Source organism: Carassius gibelio, chromosome B14 (assembly GCF_023724105.1).
Source record: "Carassius gibelio isolate Cgi1373 ecotype wild population from Czech Republic chromosome B14, carGib1.2-hapl.c, whole genome shotgun sequence".
Lineage (NCBI taxonomy): Eukaryota > Metazoa > Chordata > Actinopteri > Cypriniformes > Cyprinidae > Carassius > Carassius gibelio.
Window position 1 is genome coordinate 16,500,166 of NC_068409.1, and position 15,351 is coordinate 16,515,516.

The 15,351-nt window shown below is 39.7% G+C and overlaps 2 protein-coding genes across 3 annotated transcripts in view; both read left to right on the top strand.

Moving 5' to 3' along the window:
- LOC127971099 (microfibril-associated glycoprotein 4) overlaps positions 1 to 15,351 on the top strand; it is an 89,943-nt gene that overhangs the window by 51,754 nt on the left and 22,838 nt on the right. The window lies entirely within an intron of this gene.
- Positions 1 to 15,351, top strand: part of LOC127971250 (microfibril-associated glycoprotein 4-like) — a 70,021-nt gene that overhangs the window by 51,290 nt on the left and 3,380 nt on the right. The gene's annotated exons all lie outside the window — the stretch shown is intronic.

Below are 15,351 nucleotides of genomic sequence, written 5' to 3' on the forward strand. Positions count from 1 at the left end.
ATTTACCGCATGTGAAATACGCGCTGTATTATATGCTGTCAATCATTTGAAGTTAAAAGTAGCGATCGATCACTGTGATTTGTATAAGTAGAAGATACTTTATGTTGTTTATTATTTATATCATTTATGTAACATTATCATTTATTTAACATTTATGTAACATCTGCTAATTATTATTTTTATTTTGTTATTTTGTTGACCTTGTACATGTCCATCTATATTGATGCCAGAGCAATCATTAAAAGGCTATCATTGAGACAAGACTCTGAGTTCTCTGACAAGAATACTGTAGCGGTCAGTGCAGATCGATCCAGCTATAAATCCTAAATTAAACAGGGGCTGTAGTCATTTGGTGATAAAGCCGAGTAAATTTGGGTATCATCAGCATACTGTAGCTGTGATCAGTGTTGGGAGTAATGCTTTACAAGTAACGTGATCAGTTCCTGTCCACATGAATATTTTTAAAACCGCAGCTTTTACTATGTGGTTTGGATGTTTGCCCACACGTAGTAACTGCAGAGCCAGGTTACTCAAACTAAACTTTTCTGAAAACTCCTGCCAGGGTGAGGATTTTAAAAAAAACTTTGGTTGCAGTTTTATCGTGTAGACAGCGAAATCAGAGTTTTTGGCTTTACGTCAGAGCCTGTGATGTTATCTCCGCCTATTTGAAACTTGAAAATCAAACTTTGGCTGGCGACACACTGGATGCGTAGCGCAAGCATTTCAGCTGCGTGGCGTGTACATTTTTGATTCGGCTCCCATGTTAACTATGAGGATGGTTGTTTAGTTTGCAAAGCAAATGCACAAACCACACCCCATACGGTTCTGGTGTGTAAAGACACAGAAAACGCGAAGCAGCCACCACACAACTGACACGCAGCAGAAACATCACGTTCACGCCACGCAGCCAGTGTGTCACCGGCCTTAGTGTCACAAACGAGACTCCCACTGTACCTCCCACTGTACCTCCCACTGTCCACTAGAGGGAGATCTCTACAAAGTTTTGAACTTCAATCCGGACTACACACGAGTCAAGAGGCATTTATTTGTCATTTGCATAGTTAACAGTGGAGAAAAGTGGGCACTGAAATGCTTGTGACTAAGACGTACAGTGACAATAACAGGACATAAACAGACAGAGATGTACATTGAGGGTACTGAGATTTTGAGAGAATTCAGTGACCATAGACAGAACAGACACGGACAGAGTATTACATACTGTACAACTAGATCTAGATCTCAGAGAGGCTGGAAAGTAGTACTTGCTCACATACTTGGCCCTGATTGTTCCTGCACCTGACTCACATTAGTGGACTTTTTTAAACAGCTCTCAGACTCTCCCTCGTTGCAAAGTCTTGTATTGCACCGTGTACATTTCTGAGAGTTTTTTTTTCCAGGTCTGATCTCTTTGTGCATTAGGACTGCTGCTCTTTTTCTGATTGCCTTATGCCTGCATAAAACTCTTTCTATTGTTACATTGATTACTGATTGTTTACTGCTTGCCTTGACCCTTTGCACGTCCCTGGTTAATGATTTAGCTTCTCTCCTCTGTTGTGTTTGCTGGTGTTTAAACTTGTCTGTTTACTACGATTTCAATAACCTGGAGCAATTAAATATGTTTAATAACACAAATGTATCCAATCTTATTTTATTGACTAATGTCTTTGCTGCTGACCTTTGATGATCCAATTCAACCATACTAATAAACAAAAATGACTTTAGATAAACTAACAATTGTGCTTCATTGTTTTTTATTGCTGAAAAGTGTTCTTTTTATACCTTTTTCTCATGTGTTCTAATGTTCAGATGTCAATTAACTTTTCCTTCAGCCTGGGGTTTATTCATTAGACTTTTTGGTGTGAAAGGGATTTTACATTGGCTATAAATAGAACGTCTTATATCAAAAACAATCAAGCCCTGCCCATATTTAAAATCTAACGTGAAAGTAATGCAAAAGTAATGTAATGCATTAATTTCCATAAAATGTACTTTTTTTAGGGAGAAACGCAATATTGTAATGCATTACTTTTAAAAGTAATTTCTCCAACACTGGCTGTGAACGACAATTTGGTTCTTTCTCATTATTTGACTTGAAAGCATATACAGGCTTAAGAGCGGTGCAATAATTGAGCCTTGTGGGACTCCACGTCAAGGACATGAACCATTTGATTACCATCCAAGAAAGCCTGACCCAGTTTTCCACTCTCTGTAGAAATATGTTATGATCAGCAGTGTCAAACACATCACTAAGATATAGTAGCAGCACTGATATTTTGCTAGTATCAGAATTAAAGCAAATATAATTTATTATCTTAATGAGCACTGTCTCTGTGCAGTGATGCAGTCGGAAACCAGATTGAAAATTGTACAGGTTTGAGTTTAAGTATTTGTTCAGCTGATTAAAGACTACCTTCAATAAACTACCTTCAATAATCTTGCATATAAAAGGAATATTTGATATTTTATTCTTCTTGATAGTATATAATTGGTCAATATGATGTTCTCAAGATTGCTATTTTCACAAGGAGCTTAACAACTTAAGTTTTCAGGAAGTTTAGAAAAGTCCCCGAAGTGAAGTGAGGTGTTCACCACTTCTAATAGATATGCTTCTAAACATTTAAGCACATAGAGCAGGTTGCAATGAATTAAATTCAATCTCAAGTTCCTATACTATGGCAGAAGCATATGTATAAATAACAAGTCTTTAATTTCTCATTTTTTTCTTTGATATCCTTTCCAAGAAAATAAAACTGGCCCCACAATGGAACTCTGGAGCACACTGTTAGTTTTCTGTCCAAAGCATCAATAAGATTTTGTTCCTGTAGCTCAATTGGTAGAGGATTGCTTATCAAGCGCAAGGTTGGGGGTTTGATTCCCCGGGAATTTACATGATTGGTAAAAATGAGTGCTTAATGCAAAATGACAGTTAAAGGCAGTTCATCATTGAATACAGTGATGACATCATCTCTGTTCAGTTTAAATATTTTTGTGCAAATGTGCAATCATTTGCAATCAAGTCAACAATATCGCTGTAAATGAAGTGACCCCAACTAAACAAGCCAGAGGTGACAGCGGCAGGGAACCAAAACTCCATAGGTGACAGAATGAAGAAAAAAAAACCTTGGGAGAAGCCAGGCTCAGTTGGGGGCCAGTTCTCCTCTGACCAGACAGAACCAGTAGTTCAATTCCAGGTTGCAGCAAAGTCAGATTGTGCAGAAGAAGTATCTGTTTCCTGTGGTCTTGTCCTGGTGGTCATCTGAGACAAGGTCTTTACAGGGGATCTGTATCTGGGACTCTAGTTGTCCTGGTCTCGGCTGTCTTTCAGGGCTGTAGAGGTCCTTTCTAGGTTCTGATCCACCATCTGGTCTAGATAAGTACTGGATCCGGGTGACTGCAGTGATTCTCTGTTCTGGAAACAGACTGCATCTGGTGGCTACGGTGACCTCAGAATGAGAGAGAAACAGACTAATATTAGCGTAGATACCATTCTTCTAATGATGTAGCAAGTACATCGGGTGTTATGGGAAGTGTTCCCGGTTCCGGTTTGCCTAATTAATGCAGCCTAAAAATCCTTTAACGGATTTGGATATTAGAAGCATATTATTGTGTTGAGTGTAAGCCAGGTTAAATAGTTGGGTCTTTAATCTAGATTTAAACTGGAAGAGTGTGTCTGCCTCCCGAACAATTAGGTAAGTTATTCCAGAGGTAAGGTGCCAAATAGTAAAAGGATCTGCCACCCGCAGTTGATTTTGATATTCTAGGTAGGAGTTTTGAGAATGCAGCGGACGTAGAGGATTATACAAGAGCTCATTCAAATACTGAGTTGCTAAACCATTCAGGGCTTTATTATAAGTAATAAGCAATATTTTAAAATCTATATGCTGTTTGATAGGGAGCCAGTGCAGTGTTGACAGAACCAGGCTAATATGGTCATACTTCCTGGTTCTAGTAAGAACTCTTGCTGCTGCATTTTGGATTAGCTGTAGTTTGTTTACTAAGCGTGCAGAAAAACCACCCAATACAGCATTACAATAGTCTAACCTTGAGGTCATAAATGCATGGATTAACATTTCTGCATTTGACATTGAGAGCATAGGCCGTAATTTAGATATATTTTTGAGATGGAAAAATACAGTTTTACAAATGCTGGAAACGTGGCTTTCTAAGGATAGATTGCTATCAAATAGCACACCTAGGTTCCTAATTGATGACGAAGAATTGACAGAGCAGCCATAAAGTCTTAGACAGTGTTCTAGGTTGTTACATGCAGAGTTTTTAAGTCCTATAATTAACACCTCTGCATTTCAGAATTTAGCAGTAAGAAATTTCTCGACTATGCATTCCATTAGTTTTACAAATTGGTGTGTTTCACCGGGCCGTGAAGAAATATAGAGCTGAGTATCATCAGCATAACATTGAAAGCTAACACCATGTTTCCTGATGATATCTCCCAAGGGTAACATGTAAAGCATGAAGAATAGCGGCCCTAGTACTGAGCCTTGAGGTACCCCATACTGCATTTGTGATCAATATGATACCTCTTCATTCACTGCTACTAATTGATGGCGGTCATGTAAGTATGATTGAAACCATGCTAATGCACTTCCATTAATGCCAAAATGTGTTCGAGTCTATGAAAGAGAATGTTGTGGCCAATTGTGTCAAACGCAGCACTAAGATCCAATAGCAATAATAGAGAGATTCGACCACGATCAGATGATATGAGCAGGTCATTTGTTACTCTAAGGAGAGAAGTCTCAGTACTATGATACGGTCTAAATCCTGACAGATACCATTTTTCTCTAAGAAGGAATATAATTGTGAGGATACTACCTTTTCAAGTATGTTGGACAGAAAGGGGAGATTCGAGATTGGTCTATAATTAACTACTTCTTTGGGGTCAAGTTGTGTTTTTTTAAATGAGAGGCTTAATAACAGCCAGTTTGAAGGTTTTGGGGACACATCCTAATGATAATGAGGAATTAATAATAGTCAGAAGAGGATCTATGACTTCTGGATGCACCTCTTTTAGGAGCTTAGATGGATTGGGTCTAACATACATGTTGTTGGTTTAGATGATTTAACAAGTTTATACAATTCTTCCTCTCCTATAGTAGAGAATGTGTGGAACTGTTCCTCAGGTGATCTATAGTGCACTGTCTGGTGCGATACTGAAGTTGACAGCTGAATGGTTACAATTTTATCTCTAATAGCATCGATTTTAGAAGTAAAGTAGTTCAAAAACACTTGTTGAAGCTTTATTTTTCGTTATTTTAGCCACTGTATTAAATAAATAACCCGGGTTATGTCTGTTTTCTTCTTAAAGAGAAGAAGAAAAGTAATCAGATCTAGTTGTTTTTAATGCTTTCCTGTAGGATAGGTTACCTTTAGGGTGTGAGTGTGCTCATTATACCATGGTGTCAAACTGTTTTCCTTAACCTTCCTTAAGTGTAAAGGAGCAACTGTATTTAAAGTGCTAGAAAAGAGAGAGTCCATAGTTTCTGTTACATCATCAAGTTGTTCTGAGGTTTTGGATATGCTAAGGAATTTGGATACATCAGGAAGATAACTTAAAAAGCAGTCTTTTGTGGTAGAAGTGATGGTCCTCCCATACTTGTAACAAGCAGTGTTGGGAACGATACTTTAAAAAAGCAATTAGTTATAGTTACTCACTACTTGTTCCAAAAAGTAACTGAGTTAGTAACTGAATTACTCTATAATAAAAGTAACTCGTTACCAGGGAAAGTAACTATTTGCATTACTGTAAAAAAAAAAAAAAAAAAATGTTAGAGAATTTGTACTTTTTTTTTTTTTTTTTTTAGTTTTCACAAGTCAGTTGAAATGAGTAGAACAGACAGGTACATAACTTTCAATATTTATTGCACGTCAACAGACAGCAAGAGTTTTATCCTTCACTTCATGTATTATTTTTGTAAGAAAAATGTTTTTGTCCACTAGCTTTGAAGATGCGTGTCACACATTACATGTACACATTACATGCACGTTCTGGCGTTTGACCACAATGAATTTGAAGTAGTGCTTATATCTTCACCTTGAAAATGCCAACTTTTCATCGGATTGCTCCTGACTCGCCATCTCTGCTGCTAATCTTTGTGTAGCTGTTGCGTGTGTGTATGTGTTTGACGCCGCTGGTGCAGCCACGTGTGCCGGCATGTTTGTAAAAACACTGGCTCTGATTGGCTACCATGAAACACATGACTCTGCCTTAGCCAATCACAACCGCTTATCTCATCATTAACCCACCTCCACACTCGCTGTGTGTGCCAGGGGTCCGTTTGGATTGCATAGTTTATTAAATCAATGCATAGTAACGCACCGCATTTAACGTTCAGTAACGTTAACGGCGTTGTAACGACAGGAAAAGTAATTAGTTAGATTACCGCGTTACTGAAAAAATAACGTTGTTACCTAACGCCGTTCTTTTAAACGCCGTTATTCCAAACACTGGTAACAAGTAGTAGAATTTACAATTCTGGCTCTATGAAGTTTGCATAAAACTACATAATGATCTGAGATATCATCACTTGGCGGCATAATTTCAACACTATCAACATCAATTCCATGTGACAGTATTAAATCTAGAGTATGATTTCGACAATGGGTAGTTCCTGAAACGTGTTGTCTAAACCCAATAGAGTTCAGAATGTCTATAAATGCTGATCCCAATGCATCTTTTTCATTATCAACATGGATATTAAAATCACCAACTATTAAAACTTTATCTGCAGCCAGAACTAACTCGGCTGTAAAATCACCAAACTCTTTAATAAAGTCTGTATGGTGGCCTGGTGGCCTGTATACAGTAACCAGTACAAACATAACAGGGGATTTATCATTAACATTTGTTTCTCTGGATAATGTTATATGAAGCACCATTACTTCAAATGAGTTATACTTGAAGCCTGCCCTCTGAGAAATCCTGAAAACTTTGTTATAAATTGAAGCAACACCTCCCCCTTTGCCTTTTAGACGCGGCTCATGTTTATAACAGTAATCTTGGGGTATGGACTCATTTAAACGATCTCAACCGTCTGGCTGAAGCAAGCCTAAAAGGACGCTCAGGACATTTGACACGCCACTACTGCATTTAGTCACGAAAGCTTAACATTTTCACTCTTGTACCGATAAATAAATTCAAAATTAAGCATTGCTTGGTAATTTTTCAACAAAGTATTGATAGATGTGTAAATAGTGTCATACTAACAGCTGTCTGAAGTTTTGGTTGATTGTAATTCATTACATACCTTTCTATCAAAGTTATGACATTATCAAGATTAATTTGTTCTGACAGTTTAATTCTTGAGTTCTTGTCATATTTTATTACCATTTTCCAAACTATAGCAAATAAACTGTGATAATGTTAGAAATGTTGAAGGTGTCTGAATAAATTTTGGTTTGATTGTATATACAATTTTTACAGTGAGGACTATACAGTGCTATTATACATTTAATTATTCGGTTTCTGTATCTGGACACCTACACACTTGAAAACAAAAACTTAAACATTGTGTAAATAGCACAAATAAATAAATAGAACGGACATCCAAATTAAACAATTTCAAACAGGGCCCACTGGTACAACCTGCAATGGGGCCCCGCTGACCCCAGCTACGCCCTGTGTCCTAGCTATGTTTCTGGAACTGGGAATATTTCAGTTGTGTTGTTGTCAGGGTCAGAGAGCTCTCACATTTCATCAAAAATATCTGAATTGTTGTTCCGAAGATGAACAAAAGTCTTACGGGTTTAGAACAACATGAGGGTGAATAATTAATGAATCATTTTGGGGTGAACTAACCCTTTAAATATCTTTCTGATTGTCAGGATCCTCCTCTTTATGTGACATTTAAACAAAACAAAAAAAACTTAAAATCTTGATAGGACAGTCATGGGTTTGATGCCATAAAAGGACACAAAAAACATTATTTTTCATGCTCTAAACAATGTAAAGACATTGAAAAAAAAATCGTGTCTTAAGAGGATACCTTTAGCCATATTTTGTTATAAATGGTGTAGATGCAGACAAATACACAGAAAGGACTATTAAACTAACAGAACTGGTCCTTAAAGCAGAAGTTATTTCACTCCTGCATGCGACTGTGTGTTTAACGTGTTTTCTGCAGTTGATTCATGACGGAAGGATATTAGGTCAAAAATTGCAAAAAAAATTTAACAATTTCAAAACATCTGTTGTGAAAAAGTAGAGTCACTGTAGTGCTTCAAGTTCATCATGGCTTACTCTTATACCATTGAGCAATATCTAAATGTGTGTGTGTGCTTGTGTGTGTTAAACATTGCAGTTTGGATGCTGCTTTAACGTGCATCTCATTTGAAGATAACCATGCATTTCAGTGTAACATTATTGTGGTTAAGCAGGAATAAAAAAAAGTCATCAGGAATTTTTTTCAAACACCTAAAGCTAAGACAATCTTAACTTTTATTTATAAATGAATTCACAATAAGAGCTTTCTTAAAGGGACAGTTCTACCAGAAAGACTCGGGAGATAAAATGTACGAAGCATACATTTATTGACAACTCAGCAAGCATAATTATAAATTTCTTTGGCGTAAGGCCCCATCCATAGTTTGTAATCTGAGGGTAGCGGACCTGCATTTCCTGCCTGAAGACGAAGGCAGGGGTGCATCCGACCCCCAAAATAGATGGATTACGAAACCACCAGACAGGGCCAGCCTTCCCCCCAAAATAAGTAGATGAAAGTATATACACCAGTTGTGAATGCTAAGGTTTCTGGAAGATATAAAGAGAGAGTTAGCATGATCAGTATGAAAAACGTTAGATTAAACCTCATATGCCTCAAACCCCATATGTTTAAATGAATATTTTTTTAAATAAATATTTTAATTTTATTTCAGACATATACAGGCCTCGATAGACCATATGGAAATAGCCGCGATAGGCCAGACATAGAAAGGCCTCGATAGAGCATAGAGAAATAGCCGCAATAGGCCAAACATAGAAAGGCCTCGATAGAGCATACAAAAATAGCCATGATAGGCCATATGGAAATAGCCGCGATAGGACAGACAAAGACAGGACTCGATAGACCATACAGAAATAGCCACGATAGGCCAGACATAGACAGGCCTCGATAGACCATACGGAAATAGCCGCGATAGGCCAGACATAGACAGGCCTCGATAGACCATACGGAAATAGCCGCGATAGGCCAGACATAGACAGGCCTCGATAGACCATACGGAAATAGCCGCGATAGGCCAGACATAGACAGGCCTCGATAGAGCATAGAGAAATAGCCGCGATAGGACAGACATAGACAGGCCTCGATAGACCATATGGAAATAGCCGCGATAGGACAGACATAGAAAGCCCTCGATAGAGCATAGAGAAATAGCTGCGGTAGGACAGACATAGAGAGGCCTCGATAGAGCATAGAGAAATAGCCGCGATAGGCCAGACATAGACAGGCCTCGATAGACCATATGGAAATAGCCGCGATAGGACAGACATAGACAGGCCTCGATAGAGCATAGAGAAATAGCCGCGATAGGCCAGACATAGACAGGCCTCGATAGACCATATGGAAATAGCCGCGATAGGACAGACATAGACAGGCCTCGATAGAGCATAGAGAAATAGCCGCGATAGGACAGACATAGAAAGCCCTCGATAGAGCATAGAGAAATAGCTGCGGTAGGACAGACATAGACAGGCCTCGACAGAGCATAGAGAAATAGCCACGATAGGACAGACATAGAAAGGCCTCGATAGAGCATACAGAAATAGCCGCGATAGGACAGACATAGACAGGCCTCGATAGAGCATACAGAAATAGCTGCGATAGGACAGACATAGACAGGCCTCGATAGAGCATACAGAAATAGCTGCGATAGGACAGACATAGACAGGCCTCGATAGACCATACAGAAATAGCCGCGATAGGACAGACATAGACAGGCCTCGATAGAGCATACAGAAATAGCTGCGATAGGACAGACATAGACAGGCCTCGATAGACCATACAGAAATAGCCGCGATAGGACAGACATAGACAGGCCTCGATAGAGCATACAGAAATAGCTGCGATAGGACAGACATAGACAGGCCTCGATAGAGCATACAGAAATAGCTGCGATAGGACAGACATAGAAAGGCCTCGATAGAGCATACAGAAATAGCCGCGATAGGACAGACATAGACAGGCCTCGATAGAGCATACAGAAATAGCTGCGATAGGACAGACATAGACAGGCCTCGATAGACCATACAGAAATAGCCGCGATAGGACAGACATAGACAGGCCTCGATAGAGCATACAGAAATAGCTGCGATAGGACAGACATAGACAGGCCTCGATAGAGCATAGAGAAATAGCCGCGATAGGCCAGACATAGACAGGCCTCGATAGACCATATGGAAATAGCCGCGATAGGACAGACATAGACAGGCCTCGATAGAGCATAGAGAAATAGCCGCGATAGGACAGACATAGAAAGCCCTCGATAGAGCATAGAGAAATAGCTGCGGTAGGACAGACATAGACAGGCCTCGACAGAGCATAGAGAAATAGCCACGATAGGACAGACATAGAAAGGCCTCGATAGAGCATACAGAAATAGCCGCGATAGGACAGACATAGACAGGCCTCGATAGAGCATACAGAAATAGCTGCGATAGGACAGACATAGACAGGCCTCGATAGACCATACAGAAATAGCCGCGATAGGACAGACATAGACAGGCCTCGATAGAGCATACAGAAATAGCTGCGATAGGACAGACATAGACAGGCCTCGATAGAGCATACAGAAATAGCTGCGATAGGACAGACATAGACAGGCCTCGATAGACCATACAGAAATAGCCACGATAGGCCAGACATAGACAGGCCTCGATAGACCATACAGATATATATATATATATATATATATATATATATATATATATATATATTAGGGCCGGGACTCGATTAAAAGAATTAATCTAATTAATTAGAGGCTTTGTAATTAATTAATCGAAATTAATCACATTTTAATCGCATATAAATATTTGACCTGAGAACAGTGAGAAGTATTTTTTTTTCACATGGATTTATAGTATACCATTGAATAATGACTGAATACATAAGCTTAAGCAACAAAATATTGTTTATTTTTGTTCAACCAAGTCTAGCAGACCAGTGCAATTTTTGCCATGAAGTGTATCAATAGCATATTTAGAAACAATTTAGAAATAGTACATTTCAGAAATTCAGGAAGCTTATAGGTGCTGGAACCTTCTGTAAAGTGTTTTTTTAAGTAAAACACAATACTGTCAATTACATTCAGAACATTAGAAACACTGACTATTAGAAAACATCTCTCTGTTGCTTCAGATGCCATAACATACTAAGTCCAACTCTCAACAACCTTATATAAATAAAGAGTTCAACATAAACTGTTGCACCAACAAAATAATACATAGTTCAACATAAAATGTAAAGTCCAAGCTAGCTGCTATATGTTTTGCGTTTAGGTGATACTTGAGGCTCGATGTGCTGCTGTGGTGATATCAAAGAGTATAGATACTCTTTGGTGATATGCGAACGCTAGTTGGTGCTTCAGTATAATCGGTCCCCCCGAAACGCATCCAGTGAGAAACGTTCCGCGGTGCAAAAATAAGTTATTAAAAATGTGGGAATTTTTTTTTCTGTAATTAATTAATCTTAGTTAACGCGTTATTTTTTGTGTAATTAATTAATCTCAATTAACGCGTTAAAGTCCCGGCCCTAATATATATATATATATATATATATATATATATATATATATATAAACCGCCAGTAACACCACCACCAGTAATTGCATGAATTTACCTGATTTGTTACTGGAGAGCTTGCTGAGCTTCGAGAATGGTTTTTGAATCAAGTCTGATGTATGGTTCGAACGCTGAGGAAGACCATATGCCCATGATCTTAATAGCTGACGTAGAGATTTCTCGTTCAGCTGTTGAAGTAGCTGCCCCAATTCTGAATGAATGGCCGGTATAGAGAGAGGGGGATAGACTGCAGCTTTTGAGAACAGTGGTTAAGTGAGTTCTAAAACAGGCCTTGGAAAGGGGTGCTCCGTTAGGTAAAATAAAGAGCGGTGCGTTCTTCTAGGCCAGATTTTAAGGAATTTCACCATGGCTGAGAAGGGACAGAAATTATTATTGATTTTTGAAATTGTTAAGGTAGCACCAGAACCTTGCGCATCAGTTTTGAGTGCTTAAGGAAGGGTGTGAAGAATTTAGGTTCGAATCGTAGGTCTGAAAAGGAAATGCTTCGAGAAGGATCAAATTGATTAGTTTCTGAAGTGAATTCCCCTGGACGCATTAACTCGTAGAAGGCAGATAAAAACACTGCCTCAAGAAGAATATTGAGGTACTTAGAAAGTAGGCCATAGCGGACAGAAGTAATTAATTTTTGCAATATAGGCAGGGTAATAGGCAGACGTTTGTCTTTAATTTTGTTGGAAGATTTAGCTAACCCCTTAAGTAGTAATCGAACGGAATATTCAGGAAAAAGGCTTTGAAAATTAGGATTATAAAATGTAGCATAGAATTGGATGCCGGCGAGAAGTCTGCGAATAGAAGAAATTAGAAGATAGAAAATTGCGATTTTTTTAATTAAAGACGAGAAAGTAGCAAACGGTCGAAATTAGGATAGGAAAAACTGAAATTTGGAAGGAAAAACAAAACATTGGAAATGCGGACCATGCAGATGTGTAGGCTTTGAGTGTAGAGGGAGCAACGCCTTTAGAAATGTAATTTCTAGCTGACGTAAGCAAGTCATTTAGTTTAGTATTATGTCTGCTAACGGAGGGCAGATTGAAGGATCCGGGTTGGCTGAGAGGCACAGCTGTCTGAAAGTCTGAAATCGAAATCAAGAGAGCGCATCAGCAATAGCGTTTAAGTGACCGGGTATGTGTTCAGCTTTGATAATAAAATTAAAAACAACGGACTGCCAAATTAACCATCTCAGAAAAGGCATGATCATATGGGAAGAAGATCTACCTTTATTAATGATGGCGACTGTGGCTTCATTTTCGCAGCGCATCAAGATACATTTACGTGACCATTCTGGGCCCCAGAGGACGCTGGCGACGGCTATAGGATATATCTCGTAAAGCGCGGATGAAACCGAGTCAGAAGTGGTTTTGGGGAAGTCGTTGGGCCATTTTTCAGCAAACCATTGCCCTTGGAAGAACCCCCCGAAACCGATTGAAGGGGCCACGTTGATTTGGAGCGATGATTCAAAATCTTCCTTGTAAAAAAAAAAAAAAATACTGTTCCACTCGTTAAGCAGTCTTAATTTAATGTCAGATAAACAGCCTTCGTCTAGTTGGATCTGATCGCTTTGTTTTTCCACGGAATGTGCCAGAGTTAACAATCGTGAAATGAAAGCCCTGCTTTGAGGAATGATTCTCATAGCGAAATTTAGGTGTAGCGAAAGCAAATTGCACTTTGATATGGAATGTAGGGAGGGGAAAGATAAAAAAAAAACAGATTCTTGCGAGTTTTTTCGGGGGGAAGAGAAGCTTGCTTTAGCACTGAATCTAGGGAAATCCCCAGAAATTCTAATGAAGTAGAGGGTCCCAAAGTTTTCTCAGCGGAAAGGGGGATGCCGACGTCGCTAAAAATATTTTTTAGAATGTCCAAGACTGCAGATTTCTCCGAATTGAGGCTTTTCCTCGGATTGGATGTTTGTATCAGCATGGACAGACCGATTTCGGATGCGGATCCTTGCAGAACCTGCAAATATGTTCACATTTACATTGAGAGAAGGAACAGAAGGATTCATTAAAGTTATTGCAAATAAAAGCGCCTTTGTGTTCTGTAATATAGCGTTTCTTGCTGTCATGTGGAAGCCTTACGTTATCAGCACTTTGGACAGCGTGCGGCTCTTGGCTGGCAAAAGCTTTGGGGTAGAAAGACGCTGAGTGTCCGTAAGCGCTACAGATGTTACAAGCCAGCGTTTTGGCACCGCTGTAATGGCGAACGAGCAGTTCAGTGTCCGTCACAGACCAGTCTAGTCTGGAGTTAAACAGCGAAATAAAGGAAGCGGATTAAGCGGAGAATGATTTATGATATTCGTAGAATAATGTCCCCCCGTAACGTTGATTGAAGTCAGCCATCATGGCTAAATACAAATCCAATTCTTCCCTTCGAGCTGGGAAAACCTGACACAGAATGTCTCTGAATACGCTGAAAGCGATGACAAACTCTGCGAATGTAAGATTCCGTTGTAACCTCGGATCGGAAGTTTAAAGCAAGACTGCCACGTCACCACAGTCGACCACCTTCCTGTCAGCAGCAGGCGTGGGAAGCAGAAGTGAAGCAAGGTTTAAATCCTTACCTTGGATGATGTTTGTTCTGATGTGGGAGATACCACAGCAGCGGCTGGAGTAATGAAATGCCTACCGAATAGCTGGCCAGGGGTTGCTGTTGAAAGGTTAAATAATGGAGTTTCGGTTGGAGCGGAGACATCTTGAAATGGAGTCTGAGCCGGTTGGTGAAAAGTTGCCGGGGCTGAAGAAGTAGAAGCAATGCTCTGGGGATCGCTTAATCCACTGGCAGGAGGACGAAATTGAGGAGTTACGGCGAAGTTGCCAGCCGGATCTGGGCCATCGAAATTAGCAGCTGACTGTTCAAATTTTGCCATCCTTGATTCCAGACTTTTGACGGTTTGGGAGAGGCTTTGAACCGCTTGGAGGAGTTGAGTCTTAACTCCGTAAGGCTCGGTGATGTCCGGATGAACATGTGCTCGAGCATGCAGCGTGGTTCTTTTGGCTGGATGTGGTGACGATGACTTCGCTGTTCTCTTTCTGCCGGCTTGTTTTGAGTGGCTGGGCGCTGAAGGAGTAGCTAGATTAGAGACGGACTCAGGTGGATTACCCAGGGTATTTTGGGCGAGAAGAAGAAGATCCTCTCTGGACAGACCTTGGCTGACGGGAATGCCGGCTGATTCCAGAGTACTGTACACGTCCTCGAGAGACCACGTAGCCCATGGCGAGTCACGGCATTGGAGGCACGTGCTACGCCGAGTTGGAAGACGATTGGGGTATCGTTGGACATGGTGGTTTAGCAGTAAACGCGAGAAATTGTTATCACGTCGGCATCTGCGAACTCAAACATGTGTAAGTACGATCTTTTATACTGAAGTATAGAGAAGTGATTGGATAATGATGAAGGTAATAAGTGATGAAGTAATTGAGTCTTCCTGGCAGAACTTAGGCTAAAGCTTTAATTTATATTGGCTACCAACATCTGTTTGGTTACCAACACTTTTCAAAATATTATGTCATATTATATATTAAATATTATGTGATATTATA